This window comes from Sminthopsis crassicaudata, chromosome 2 (assembly GCF_048593235.1).
Source record: "Sminthopsis crassicaudata isolate SCR6 chromosome 2, ASM4859323v1, whole genome shotgun sequence".
Taxonomy (NCBI): Eukaryota; Metazoa; Chordata; class Mammalia; order Dasyuromorphia; family Dasyuridae; genus Sminthopsis; species Sminthopsis crassicaudata.
Window position 1 is genome coordinate 383,170,673 of NC_133618.1, and position 16,164 is coordinate 383,186,836.

General features: G+C 33.6%; 1 protein-coding gene across 1 annotated transcript in view; it reads right to left on the reverse strand.

Annotated features, from left to right (window-relative positions):
- The window catches only part of BDKRB2 (bradykinin receptor B2), a 46,284-nt gene extending 32,019 nt beyond the window's left edge, over positions 1–14,265 (reverse strand). The window contains exon 1 of the mRNA XM_074291364.1: positions 14,133–14,265. The gene's annotated coding sequence lies outside the window, so the exon portion shown is untranslated. The remainder of the gene's footprint in view (positions 1–14,132) is intronic.
- Positions 14,266–16,164: the final 1,899 nt, after the last annotated feature.

The following is a 16,164-nucleotide window of genomic DNA, read 5'->3' on the forward strand; positions in this document are numbered from 1 at the left end:
CTATGTCAGACATGAAAAAAAAAGTCTCTCTCTTTTTTTTTTTCCAGCAACTTCTTGTTTCCTGGCCCTCTCATTGTTCTAAGAGAATAATTATCTGATTAGCTCAATTTAGAGATCTAAGTAATTCCTCCTAGGAGAGGCTTGACCTTTGGGAAAAATTCAATCTGCAGTTTCATCCTGGAATATATATAAAGAGCTGGAAAGAAATGACTAATTTGTACAATTAGAAAAAGCTCCTGTTCTTATGACAGTAGTCTAATTGAATCAGTTCCAATTTTGGATATGGGAGAACTTTGCATCATTTCTATACTAAACAATCATATGAGAACATTCCTCTCATTAACAAATAGGTCAGTCCAAAAGTCTAAGACATGCTAATTGAGTAGAGCAAGCTCTGTAAGCCAAGGCTTTCTGGAAGGACTAGTTGAGGACCATAGATGAAGATTTCACTCATCAAGGCTGACCTGACCAATCATGTTAAAAAAATAACTTCTTCTGACTTATGGCCATGGAGTTAGGCGTAGAGGTCCTCAAATTAAGAGTAGCTACTTAAAATGAAATTTCCATGCCTATGAATCCCTGATACAGAGATTCTGGCAAGGATGCTTGTAGCATTGAGTATTTTTTTATAATATGGAGGAGATAAAATTCTTAACACAACCTACTTTGCATAGAATTGCTCCTAGGAAAGTACTGGTTATTAGGTAAAGAAGAGGAATTCTGTGAACTTTTTAGGTTTTATAATCATTCAATAGCTGGGGGCAAAAAAACTAAGAAAATGTTACAGTATCCAAGATTTTTTTTGGGTTGAATAATAAATAAGAAATACACTCACCAGGGAAAGATAACTATACTGGAATACTCAGTATATAGGTTCAGAATATTCATTTTGATGTTTCTAAGACTAAGGAGATATAAATATTTACTCACTAGATGAGCTGCAGAATAATGTTATTTTAAAGTCTCAATAATTCTTAAAATAGACCATTTTGATCCAGACAGCTTTGCTAATCATAAATATCTTCTGATAATTGTTCAGGAAATTTATGGGCTTTTGTCTGTTCATTCAGTTGCTTTCATTATTGTTTGATTCGTTGTGATTCCATTTGGGGTTTTCTTGACAAAGATAGTGAGATGGTTTGCTGTTTCCTTCTTTGGCTTGACCAGATTTGAACTCAGGAAAATGAGTTTTTCTGACTCCAGGTTAACACTCTATCCACTGAGCTATTTGGCTTTTCAAAAGCTTATACTTGGACTATTGCAATAATCTACTGCTAGGTCTACTTGAATTGAGTCTCTTCTCATTCCAATTATCGTCAATCAGGTACTAATATGATTTTCCTAAAGCACAGATCTCTCAATTCAATAAACTCCTATGGACTCTTATTGCCACCAGGCTCAAATAGAAAATTCTCTATCATTTAAAAAAGCCTTTTATAACCTAATCTATTTCAAAGTCACCTTCTTACCTTTCTAAGCCTCTTATATCTTAGCCCCTAACATATACTGGCCTCTTGGCTTTTCTATGAATAAAACACCTTTTGACTCTGGGCTTTTTCTCTGGCTGTCGTGCTGGAACGCTTGTCTTCTTTATATGGTTTAACAAATAAATGATGCTAATAAGTAAAAACGTAATAAATGCTTAATAACTGCTTGTTTTTTCCCTCCATCTTCCTTTTTTAAATCTTTGTATATCATTGACCAAAAGCTTAACCAATTTCTTTAAAAATTAAGTGTCTATAGGTAATTTTTATTTATTTATATCATCTACCTCTTCCTTTATCACTTTCCTTTTTCCTTTTCAGAGAACCATTCCATACTATAAATACTTTTAAAAGAGAAAAATAATCAGCAAAAATGCCCAATACATTAAAAAAGAAATCTAAAAACACATGTTTTCTTCTACATTCATGGACCTTCAACTGCTGCAAAGGAGTTGGGGGAAGCGACTTCTCATATTTCTTCTTTTGGGCCAAACTTGCACTTTGTAATTTTGTAAAAATTTTTATTGTTTTGTGATTATTCATTATTTACATTGCTATAGTTATCGTGTATAGTTTCCTTGCTTCCTTCACTTAGTAAAAATTCTTACAAGTTTTCCCATGTTTCTCTGTAATCATCATATTTGTCATTTTTTTCATTATATCTATATGCCACAATTTGTTCAGCCATTTCTAATCAGTGGACATGTATTTTGAATTTAGTCCTTTGCTATCAGAAAAAGTGCTGATATAAATATTTTGGCAGGGATTTTCTTCTTATTGATCTAGAGGTAGTTCATTAATCTAGCAGTAGAATTTCTATATCAAAGAGTATGAATATTTTATCTACTTTATATAATTACTGATTGCTTTTTAAAATTTTCATGCTGATTGATAGCTCCAGCAACAATGCAACAATGCTTATTTTCCCACAATCCCTCCAACATTGAATATTCTTATGTTTTATTTACCAACATGCAAGTTTACCAACTTGCTGGGTATAAAATGAAATCTGATTTACATTTCTCTTATTTTTAGTAATTTGGAGAATTCTTTTGTTTGTAATTTTTTTGAAAACTGTTCATAACCTTTTGACTATATATCTATTAAGGAATAACTTTTGATATACACATTTGTACATATTGTGCCACTAGGTAAATATTATTAAAACATCTATCTATGTATCTATGTATCTATCTATCTGTCTGTCTGTCTTTTGTCTCTCTCTTAGTTGTCCATATATCTCAAATACCAAACTAATTTCTAAGAAATATAATATAGTTTTCCCATTTGAATGCTTCAGTTTTTAATCCTTGAAAGATTACTTTTGTTTATATGAAAAATTTTCAGTTTTATTGAATCAAAATTATCTGTCTTATCTTTTGTAATTGATTCTATTCCTTATATTTTAAAGAATACAGCATCTCATAGTTATAAAAGATATTAATTGCTCCTCTTTCTAATTTTTCCACTCTATGATCCAGTTTATATACTTATTTAGAATTTATTGTGGAATATGGCATAAATTCTGATCTAAACCTAATTTTTATCAGACGGCATTTCAATTTTCCTTGTAGTTCTTGGCAAATAAGAATTCCTTTCTAAATAATTTATGTTTTGAGGGTTTATTGAGTATTGAGTTATTGAATTTCATTATTTCTGAATCTTCCTTGTCTAATCTGTTCTACTGATCTATTACTCAACTTTTAAAGTAAACCCCAATAACTTTGATAATTACTACTTTATAATATAGTTTGAGATCTAGAAGTGCTAGGCACTCATTAAATCTACTTTTTTCATCATTTCTCTTTAAATTCTAAATCAGTCATCCCTCAAGTGAATTTTATTGTTTTAGCAAGTTCTGTAAAGTAGACCTTTGATAGTTTGTTTCCTATAACATTAATTTTTTAGTCATTAAATTAAATAAAATACTATAGCATTATCATTTTTATCATATTAACATGACCTGGCTATGAGCAATGACTTTTCCTTTGACTTTTAAAGTTTCTCTTTATTGCTTTAAGGAACATTTTCTAATTGTATTTATACAAGAAATTTGTGTGCTTTGGTAGATTGATCCACAAACATTTTATTCATTTTTTAGTTCCTTTGATCAGAATTTTTCCTTTCTATTATTGTTTTAGGGGTTTTTATATTATACACAAATTGTTTTTTTTAGTGGGTTTATTTTGTAGCTACTTTACTAAAGTTATTAATTTTCTTAATTAGTATCATTGCTAATTCCCTAGGATTTTAAAAATAACTATCACATCATCAGCAAAGAGAGATTTTTTTTGATCTTCCCTTTGCCTATCTTTATAGCTTTAATTTTTTTCTCTTGTTTTATTGCTATTACCAGAATTTATAAAACTATATTTAGTAACTGTGGGAAGAATGTGTATCCTTACCTTTTTCATATATTCATTAAAACAAAGCTTCAAGTGTATTTGTATTACATATGATGCTTGCTTTTGTTTGAAGAGATACTTTTTATGTTTAAAAAAAGACCCTCTATGCCTAAACTTAATAGCATAAATGACAGCTGTACTTTGCCAAAGGCCTTTCTTTATTTCTTAAGACAATTGTGCACCTTTGCATGCTTTAATTTTTAATATTATTAATTAGGTTGTTTTCTTAATATTGAACCACCTTTTCATCACTGGCATAAATTCAGCTTGATCACAAAAAATTATTTTTGGGTGAATTATTGTAATCTGACAGGATAAAAATATTTTAAATTGATATTCATTAATAGTATTGATCTGGAATTCTCCTCCTTAATAACTCCTGACAGGCTTATTGTGGAGAAAGTGCTTTTTAAATATTAAGGAGTGATAGAAATGTAAGTTGTTTTGTGTTAAACTTCATGTTATCCTGTAGTATTTTTGTTTCTTTTTTCTTTCTCATAAACTTTCTATCTGCACATTTATACATTTATATATATATATGTATATATATATACATGTATGTATATGTGTAGATAGAGTCACAATGCATTTATAGATACATATGTAAATGTATGTATGTAGCAGTTTGTTGTTTAATCATTTAGGTCATGTTTGACTTTTTGTGACCTCATGTCAGGTTTTCTTGGCAAAGATACTGAAGTAGTTTTCCATTTCCTTCTTCAGCTCATTTTACAGATAAGGAAATTGAGGCAAAGAGGGTTCATTGACTTGCCTAGAGTCACACAACTACTAAGTATTTGAAGTCAGATTTAAATTCATGAAAATGATTTTTCCTGACTCCAGGCTCAGCATTCTATCTCTATCTGCCCTGGTTGTTTTTTTTTTTTTTTAATTAAACTTTGTATTATATATATGTGTATATAAGCTTTGTATTAAATTCTTTAATAAAGAAAAAGTTTGTGGGATCAGAGAATATCTGGAAATGACAGCATGTAAAAAAAGGAAAAACAAACAAAAACCCAACCCCAAACTACCAAGAGCTATTAAGGAAACATGGGTATTCTAACTTTGATTATTTTGGCCACCTTCAGGAGATCTAAGAAGACAGATAAGAAACCTGATTTCTTAGCCTGCTACTGCCATTAATTAATTGGTGACCTTGAGCAAATCATTTTCCTTTGCTGTATCTTGTTTTCCTCAGTCTAAAAATAAGGGCATCAGATATGATGATCTTTAAGGTCCCTCCTGGCTCAAAGTTCCTCTGATCTTCCTAATTCCTCTCAAAGAATATTTGGCACAGATCAGATAAAGCAATAATAGGTTAGCTTTTTGCAGTACTTTATAACTTCAAATCATCAAATCTATGGACTTTGTAACTGGCCTTTACAAGAAAAATCCTATGATATAGTCTTAGATTTCATTTTGATAAAAGAAAAAAATTCTAATAATGTTGTAATGAGGTGAATTTGCTGATAGAGGCTAATCTTTGCAGCATGTACAGATATTCCTCACCTGATTCTAGTGGATTGCTTGAGGATAGCCCACTTCCCAGCATAATGACTCAAGAGTTTGCAATGGGTGATGATGAAGAGTTCTCTCATTGGCTATAAATACTGGAAGAACTGATGACTAATGAGTTGCTGGTATGTAACACATTCGGTATCCTGAAGGGAGAGACTACTTCTTTGTCTCTCCTTTGTGCCTACTAGAAGGTAGAACTACTTTGAGAGCTGTCAGTGAGGATCATCTTCCACCCCAGCCTGGCAGGCATGAGCATGTAACTGCTTTCATCTTTGTATTTATTTCTTCCTGATTTTAAGAGGGATATTTTGACATGGAATTGTCCTTCAGAGTTTTGAATGATCTGGGAATGAACATGGTCAATGCAAGTTGGAAGGGGCTTCGCTAGGTACATAGAGATACTACATGGACAAAAGCACTAGACTTTGATTTAGAAGTAATGGGTTTGAATTACAACTCTACCACTTGCTATGTAATCTTTGGAAAGTGTTTTAATGTCTCTGGACTTTAGTTTCTTTCTTTCTTTTTTTGAAAATGGACATATTTATTGTGGGTTTGTTGGAAGAATCCATGTTTGTCATGTTGTCCTTGTGGATGAGATGGAGAAATGCACTTTCAGTTAAGAGAATATGGAACGGCTTGAATGATTGGAGTGGTGATTTGATGTCAATGTGGAAGGAAGTTTCTAATGCGGTATTTCAGGCATTTGTATTGAGAATTGTTCTTTTCAACATGTTTATTGATGATTTGAAGGCACAAATTGCAACTATATGAACTTTGTATATCTCAATGTTACAATGTCACAGTGATGAGAAGGATAGTTAACACATTCAAAGACTTGATCAGGATCCCAACACCTTGATAAACTAGAGTGATGGATTTAATCTCATAAGATGAAAATGTAGAGGAATAAGAATAAAATCCCACATCATCATTTAAAAATAAATGAAACAAATACTAAAGAAGGAAGACTTCAGTAGATAATAAATAGTTCAAGTGAAAAAGATGTGGTAGTCTTAGTAGACTGTCAGCTCAATATGCATTTGTGGTGTGATGCTGAAGAAACAAAATCTAGATACAAAAATATTATTCTAAGCTTTATTGAGTGAGGCATAGTGTCTAGAGGGAGAGAATGGCTGACCTGCTGTTCTGTGTGAAGGTTAGAATGTATCTGAAATATCCATTCTAGGAGTCACATTTTAAGGAAGACATTGATATGTTGGAAAATATCTAGAGAAGGGCCTGCAGAATATGCCTTCTAAAAATTGGTTGAAAAAATGACTGTTTAATTTAGAGAATATCAAAGGGTACATGATAGCCATATAGAATGGTATTTTTATTAAATGTAGATTAAATGTATTTCATTAAAACTTTGTAACCATTAGAACTATTTAAAAAATAAATAACACAGTTTATATTATGTAGCATTTTACTGTTTCTCTACAATGACCTTATTAGGTAGACTTATGTAATGTACTTAAGTAACAAGCATTTATTAGGCACCTAGCATGTGTTTGGTGTTATGCTTAAATGGAAGTTCAGTGACCATTTGTGGAGGAGATGTTATAGGAAGGATCAAATATGGGTTGCTCTATTTAGATTAGGGGTTCTTAACCTAAGGTCCAGGAATTCCCAGGCAGTCTGAGATAGATTCTAGAACGTCCATGACCTTGGAAGAGAAAAAAATACACCCTCTTTTCACCAATCTTTAGCTGAAATTTAGAATTTCTTTCAATTAAGAATTTAGGCAAATGCACACAAACATATAAGTAGTGTTAAATATCATCAGACTGCCAAAGATGTCAGAGGCATAAAAATAGTTAAGAAAATTTGGTTGAAATGGACTAGAAATCTTTTAAATTTGAGGATTTATTATTCTAAATAAAATACTATGTGAAAAGAACATCACAAAACTTGAATCCTTTTATGAATATAAATTATAATTAATTTATGACATGTTTATATTTATAAATGATAAAGAAGCAACTCAGACTTTCTTGCTGGAGAATTTACATTTTTAGAGGGATCCCACTTTAGGGGAGCAATACTGGTATCATTATAGGTTGTAATTAGAGGTCGGAGAAGGTCATTTTCCACATAGCATGTTCACCACTCTCTGGAGCTCTAAATTTTAACTGGTCAAACTTATTCCAGTATAATACACACACCTTACATGGATTTCTTTGTGACTGGGGAAGAGGAATTAAATAGGGTTGGGAATGTTTCTTATTCTTCAAGAATCATTGAGACTCTATAACTGGGGTTTGTTTTTGTTCCTGGTATAGTAAGATAAATATTTAATGATATTGATTTTAATGTAGGAATGTGGTTCTTCATATCATGTTTCCTCTTATAGACTGGTGTCATATTTATGTAAAAGAATAATACTAAATTGGAACTCAGGAAGTCTGGGTTCTTGTCTTTGATCTTCTACTTACTAACTATGGTAGAAGTCTTTCTCCCTCCCATTATGCAGACCTCAGTTTTCTTATCTATAACAAGAGGGGGTTAGATTATATCATCTCTAAAGTTTCCTTTCAGACCTGAAATCTATTCCTCTCAGATATACTTCTCAGGCTTCTTGTCAGGATTTAAGGACACAGTGCTTTAAATACTTGTGCTAAGTCCTGACTTTGAGTATTCATTCAGTTCCTTTGGCCCCACCTTTCAAGAGTTCTAACTGGTACAGGTTCAGGCCAGCACAATACCTTTTGTTATATTCCATTGTTGCTTGCTGCTTCACCATCTTGATGTTTCATTAAAGCCTTCTCCCCAACTCTTCCTGATCCCATATTCATTATATTTTTGACCTGATTAAACAATTAATTTTAGCAAGTTGATATCCCATCCTATGGAGCAGGAAGATGGCACAATGAATAGCGTGCCAGTCCTGGAATCATGAAAACCTGAGTTTAAATCTGATCTAGATATTTACTGAGTGACCCTGGGCAAGTTAGTTAAACCTGTTTACCTTAATTTCCTCATCTGTAAAAATGAGCGAGAGAAGGAATCGGCAAACCATTCTATCTTTGTGAAGAAAATCTCAAATGGAATCATAAAGAATCAGACACAACTGGGAAAATGACTAACAACAGCACAGGTAAAAAGGGCAAGGATTGAAATTTTAACCTAAATCCCAGGATCACAGAGAGTTTGAAGGGACCTGAGTGGCCATCAGGTCCAATTCATACACCAAAGGACTTCTGTAGCATATTTGACAAGTGGAACTCCACTTGAAGAGTTCCAGAGAAAAAGAAATCAACATCTTTTGAATCAGACCATTCCTTTTTTTTTTTTTTGACAGATTTAGTGGTATTTTCTGACATGGAATAAAATTTGCCTCCTTGCAATGTGCATCTGTTGTCCCTGGTTTTATTATCTGGGGTTAAAGCAATAAGCTTAAATCCTTCCTTGACTTCAAGTCCAGCATTCTCTTCACTACAACACATTGCCTCTTCTGTAACAGAATATCAGGGCTGGATGAGACTCTAGGATTTGCTTGTAGAAAGAGACACTTCTGCTATATGGTTCTTTTTTTAATTTGGGAAGTAAAAACTATCATGTACACAAGGATTTTGAGATGATCAAACAATCCACTCTTTGGCTACAGTCATAGACAAAAGACAAAAAAGAAAATTTAAGATTTTAAAGTGGCATTTTGTAAGATAAATGCAGACTACAAAAAGTTAAGTACTTAAAACATGTTAAATTTATTTATGATGATTCTTGCTTGAACTAATATGCATCTGATTTTTACTGAGTTTTAAGTGTGCAGAAAGATTACTTTTTCCCTATTATTTTTGATATTACTATTTCCTATTAATATTTTCCCTGATATTTGATGGTATTACTATTGAGGCCCAGGAAAAGGAAATAACTTACCCAAATTTACAGAGCTTTTTAGAAAAGAGCTTGGACTACAGCCCAGAACTCCTAACTGTTAAGTAATTGCTCTTTCTACTATATCTTATTAATATGGACAATAAATTCTGAGAATTAGAAAAGACTTAGAAATCACATTCCTCCCTTAGTAAATGTAGCATACTGAACATACTGTAACGATGTCCTTGAAAGGTCATAAATTCATAGGATTTAGAGCTAGAAGTGGTCTTAGAGATTATTGGGCCAAACCTCTTCCTTTCCCTTCTCTCACCAGATGAAGAAACTTAAGTCCAGAAAAACTAACCGGTTCAAAGTCACACAGATAGGAAGTAATCAAATTAGGATTAGAACATAGGTCTTCTGGATTCTAATCCAGGGCTCTGTCTCCCTTCCACTATAATCTATTTTTTAAAAATTCACATTCTGAAGAGTAGGTCTCATTGTACAGGAATGAGAATGAAAAGGATACTCTTTGTATTGTTTTGCTGCTTTTTTTTAAACTCAACTAGACACCATATAGAACACCTCTCAAACCTGCTGTCTCCTCAGGATTTTGACATTCCCTTGAAGGGGGGTGAAGTCCCTTTAAGATTCCTTTCTAATTGCCCAACCCATGACTGACCTTGATTCATAAATCCTGGTCAAAGGCACCCTTTTGAATATGGGCCCAGCCCCCCACTCTCAACTCAGTTTCCCTCAGCGCTCACCTAATTTGAGCTAACTGAAAAGCCTACCAGAACTTGGAACTGCCCACAATCTTTTGGGTATAAAAGAAACGAGCTGGAACGCCCTCATTGCAGGAGCCCTCCCAGTCAACACATGGTATCCTTCCAGCCATGTAGGGGTTCCTGTCTGCCCGGAGGCCACCTTTGGCCCTGGCATCTTTATAACTGATCTTTACTTCCAAATTTCTATAATAAACCTTTTATTTATCAATCTAGGTTTTCGGACCTGTAAATTCATTTTACAGGGGACACTACGCCTCATGGGATTATCTATGCGCCTAGAAATGGGGTTCCCCCTTTCCTTTCCCTCATTACCCCCACAAACTGAGGGCTTTGCCAAAAGACATGTAGGTGAGATATGTAGAGTAATGGGCTTGAAGTTGAGAAGACCTGAGTTCAAATCTAACCTCAGACATTTACTAGTTGAGTGACTCTGGGCAAATCAGATTCTTCAAGTGTAAAATAAAGATTATAGTAGAACCTATCGCCCAAGGTGGTTGTAAGGATCAAATGAGCTAATACATAAAGCAATTAGCACAGTACTCGGCCCATAGTGGAATTCCTTCCTTCTTTCCTCCCTCCTTTTCTTCCTTCCTTCTTTTCTCCTTCCCTCCCTTCCTCCAAATTACTTAATTTCTTGAAACTTTAGTTTTATCATCTTTAAAATGGGTATTATAATATATCCACTATCTACCACATTTTGATTATTATGAAGAAAGTGCTTTGTAACCTGAAAGGACTTCTTAAAGTTGAGTCATTATAGGTACCATTGTAACTGTGTTATTCCTTTCTCCTCAAAGCATTAGCTGCTCCCTTTTGCTTTTATGGGAAAATACAAATTGTGTAGTCTGTAATTTAAAGTATTGCACAATCTAATTCCTACCTGTCTTTTTATTTTTATCATATTACTTTCTTTCACAAACAATGTGTGGACTATTAGATATTCTCCAAATTTGACAATTCACAACCTATCTTTTCCATTTGCACAGACTATTTCCCATGCCTTAGAATGTGCTTCCTTTCAGGATCCTTACCTTACTCTAAAACTTAGCTCTGATGCTATCTTCTCCACAAAGCTATCCCTCATTCTCCTCTATCTAATCTGTATAATCTATCTAATTATGTATATATAAATAACTATTCCCAATTTGTAGATGAGAAAACTGAGACAGAGAGGTTGTATGGTTTGTTTACCAGGTTAATATCATGGTTAATTGGTAGGATTTGAATTCATATTTTCCTGATTTCAAGTTGAAGCCCTGCCCACCTATGATAAGGCTCATCACTGAAAGAACGGTCACTGACTGATGAAGATTTTAGTCCACAACTACTCATGTGGAATAAGGAGGTATAAGAATCTGCAGTGGTGGAGGATAAATCCACAATAAGAAAGTCACAGGTGCTTGAAATATCAGAAGTCCTCCTCTTCTTCACACTACTGAATTTTATACTTACATAATATATATTTTGATTCCTACTATTCTTCCTTGAGGCTCATAGTTATAGGACTGTTTTTTCGGTGGGGAAGGATGTCTATAGTCAAACACAGTTCCTTGAACATAACAGGATTTTAAATAAGGTGCTTGTTCAATTTAATTTAAATCTTATCATCAGTAACTAATGAAGTAAAATAACTTCAGGGCAGTGTCCTGATATTTGATATTAATGGGTCACAAAGCTTTTCTAAGTATAGAAGGCCAAGACTCAGGACTAGATATCTCGAATCCTATCTCTTTAGGAGTTGTGAGAATGAAGTGTACAGTGCTAATTTCCATTTGATCATCACTTTTTAAAATAAACATATCTAGGTTTGTAATCTGTCTCATTTCACCATTTCCAATACCTTATAATATGATCCTGAGCAGTAATTGCCAGATCTTACCAGCTAACATTAATGACTGACAATGTCATTCATTCCAAAGGATGGATCATGCTAGCTCATTTTGTTTAAATTATTTGGCTCTTTAAAAAATGAAGAATGGGGTCATGTCACTGCCCAGGCAAACTGACTTAATGAAACCTATTTTTAAGTGCTGCTTCATTTTCAGTGGGAATGGCAGAAACATGATATAGTCCAGGATGAGAACCACAGAAAACTCAATTTATGTCAAGGGTACCACCATCCTTCCATTCTCCCAGACTCACAACTTCAGTCTACTTTTGCTATCCCTAAAGAAGTAGTACCATTCAGTATAGCCAACCAGGAGCCTTCAATTACTATGTTCTGGAATATATTTTATAGCTCATCTTTGACTTTTACTCTTACATTCCACTATCCAATTAATTGGTAGGTCTTTTCAGTTCTACCTCGACATCATCTCTGACATCCCTTCCTGTGTCTCCACTCACATGACTAACACCTTAGTTCAAATCCACATTCTTTCTTACCCAGATTGTTTTAATCACTTCCTAACTGGTCTCCCAGCCTTGAATTTTTCCTCATATCAATCCATCTTCCACACAGCCACCAAAATGATATTCCTAAAGCATAGATCTAGTCTAATTATATTACTCCCTTTTCTCAAAAAACCCTAATAGTTCTTTTTTCCCTCAAAGATCAGATATATGTTTCTCCATTTGAAAACTCTTCACAACATCAAACCAGACTACTTTTTCAACAATTCAAAAGATGAGTTGTTCCTTCAATTACTGGCTTGCTTTCTGATAAATCAGGATTTCAGCAAGTTCCATCTTATGCTCTTTTGTCTACTCTATATAATCCAGACAATTTGACTTTTTTGCTGTTTCTTACAACTAGACTTCCGTCTTTCATCTCTCCCATACCTGAAAAGCTGTTCCTCTTCATCTTTATCTCTTAAGACTTTTAGGCTTCCATAAAAACTAAACTCAAGGTCACTTGATTTCTCCAAATGGTAATGCTTCCTTTTTACCTATATTTACTTTGTATGTATTTGCTTCATACTCTATTCTATATTCTATACTCTACATATTCTATTGCTTCTCAATAGAATATAAGCTCCCTGATGGCAGGAATTTTTTGTCTTTGCATTCCTAGTGCAGTGCTTGACACATAGTAGGTACTTGTTGAATGCATGCTGACTGACTGATATAAATTATAATTTATGATGGCACTGTGAGGAATAGTGACATTATATAGTATATGATAAAGAGCAGTTATTATCACCTTTATCTAGAAAATGAAAATATTAATCACAAAAAGAAATTCAGAACTAGAAGAGACTTAGCATGGATAACATTTAATATAACTACCTTTATTTTCAAAAGGGAGGAAACAGTTCTAGAACTGTGAAATGACTTGCCCAACTCAAACAATGAATTAGGGCCAAGTCAGGGGAAAAAAATCTAGGTATTCACACTCATTTGGGGATAGTTCTGCCTGAAGGCAAGTAATGATTTAAATCTTAAAGCAAAAAAAAAAAAAAAAATCAATTAAATAAATCTCCATTACATACCTGCACATAAACATTAAATGACAGAGCCAAAAGAATATAAGAGGTCAACTCCCCCAACTGCCTCAGGTAAGTGAGGCACTGAGAGGAAGTAACTTGCCTAAAATCTCACAGTGAATTAGTGAAATCCTATTCTAGGGCTCTTGCCACTACATGTTGCATTACCTGCCCTATTTATTAACTATTTCTGGAAAAAAAAATCTTCCAAGGATGGCACACTTCTCCCGGCAAGGTCTGAACTTTGGTTTCCTTTTTTGTAAAATGAAGGGGTTGAATTACATGACAGACATTCCTAATGTCCTTCTCAGCCCCAACATTTTAAGTTGTATAATTCTACAACCTCTTCTAGCTTTAATATCTTAAGTCTAAAGATTCAAAAGTCTATATATTTTGTATCCTTTTATTCTTAGGTCCCTTCTCCTAAGTTACAGGTCCTTAATTGTGTTATTTGTCTCAGTTTCCCGGTTTCTTTAGGGAGTCCCTCAGAAATAATGAACTTCTTTGGCAGGGAGCTCTGGCATACAAACACACCTTTTGTTAATCTTGGAAACAACTTGAGACAGGAGAGACTAAAAGGCTGACAAAAAAGCAAAGCAAAACAAAACAAAAATCATCAAAACTAAACCGGATCCCACCTGCAGTAACCCTTTCCCCCTTCATTTAAGATTGAAAAGAGGCACCTACCTTCTTAGGAGATATACACAGATCGTAGTTGTGGGATACACTCAGCCTCTCTCTGGCCAAAGCTGGTACTTGCAGGGACCCTACTAACTTCTCAGAAGCTAAGCCAGAAACTAAAGGAGCAATTCATCTTTCAGTTGTTAGTGATGATGATGTAATCTAATTCCTGGATTTTTTTCCTCCTTTGCCCCGCCCTGGGGCTGTGAGTCCTATTCAATAACATTATGGGAAGAGATGGGTTTTTCCACAGAAAGTACCTTATATTTCAGGAGAGGCATAAGTGATCTGTTAGAGACAAATGACCAGAAATACAAATTGTGTGGATATAATCCAATATACCTTAGGGAAATGGTTTTCTTAACTAATCAGATGAAATATATATATATATATATATTTTTTTTTTTAATTTTTTTTTTTAATTCAGTCATGAGTAGGTGAAGCCCCGGGCATAACACCACAAACCTGCTTGCTACAGAAACTTAAGGAAATGACTTTCCCTTTTGGGGCCTCTGTTTCCAGTAAATGCAGGGGTTGGAATAAAATCAGGTCCCTCCCAGTTCTAGGATTCTATGAGTCTAAGATTTATAGAATGTATGAAATATTTATATTCTTGGATCTAAAAAACAGCTGTGTTTTGGGATACATGCTTAGCATATTCTATAACGTATTTATATTGTATTTTATGATTTAAAAAGCATTGTACTTGTCTTAGGGCCTACAGAGTGTTAGAGCTAAAAGGGACTTTAGAGATCATATAATCTAACCATTTTACTTTAAAGATGAAGAAACTAAGCTTTCAAAATGTTAAAAGCATAAAATGGTAGATCTGGGATTTGAACTCATGTCTTAGAGTCATAGATTTAGAAATGAAAGAGACCTTCGAGGTCACTTAGTTTCACCACCTTGATTACAGATGAGAAGTTTGAGGGCTGCAGAGTGTCCTGGCCAAGTCTTCCTGGGCTGTAAGTAGAAGGCCTAGAATCTTAACTCAGGCCTTTTGATTCCAGGGCCAGCATTCTTTTCTATTCTATCATACTGCCTCTCACATTTATAAAATCCACCACAAGGCAAGAATACCCCTATTTATAGGCTTGGAAGATTTTGGGGGAAATGTCTTCAAATAAGACAGGGAGATATTTGGGAAAATGATTCCTGCAACAAAAACAATCACTAAGAAAGGAAAAAAGATTCTACACAGCTTTTCTGCCTCTAAGTCCAATGCACTTTTCATATTCTTCTTCATATGATCTTAATTATTTCATATGATCTTCTTAAGCCATGTAATGGTGATGGGAGAGGTATTATACCCATATATCAGAAAAGAACACTTTGCTTCTCAGAAATGGTAGAGTTGAGAGTGAAACAGATTTGATGTCAGATATATATTTGAACACCATTTTTAGCAATTTAGTTTACCAATAACAAGTATTTTTTATGTGCCCATTTTGCCATTCAAAGTCCTTGAGATTTCACTAACCACATCTTAGGGCCTGATGCCTCTCTAAGAGTTAACATTTCATTTATCCTTTACTTATAAATTAAAACTATCCATATTCTGGGACTTCAGACAAACAGCAAATACCTGACCGTTGAGCCATCATTAATATGTTGAAGCTACATATTTGACACTTTCATAATAATCAAGAATTTAAAATGAAAATTCACTATTATAACAAACATAATAACAATTATTTTATAGCATAGTATGGCATATATATATTATATATAGTATTTTCAAATACTTATTTTAAAAAATCACATCATTTTTGAAAGCCCAATTCATAAAAGTATCCAGATTAAAAAGTTGTTTTGCTTAACAGCATTTTTGTTATGATGGTCTTTCAAATTTCACAATTTAATAATAGCATCAAATAAACTTAAGATGATATCAGTTAGATTTCTAAATTATCACATATAAAAATCCTTGATCTTATTACCTTTGACATTTGAAAACCATTTTAGACTTATGAGGTATGGAACAATTACATTCTATTAAAGAAATAATGTAGGGTTTAGCATGACAGTCACTGTTTTA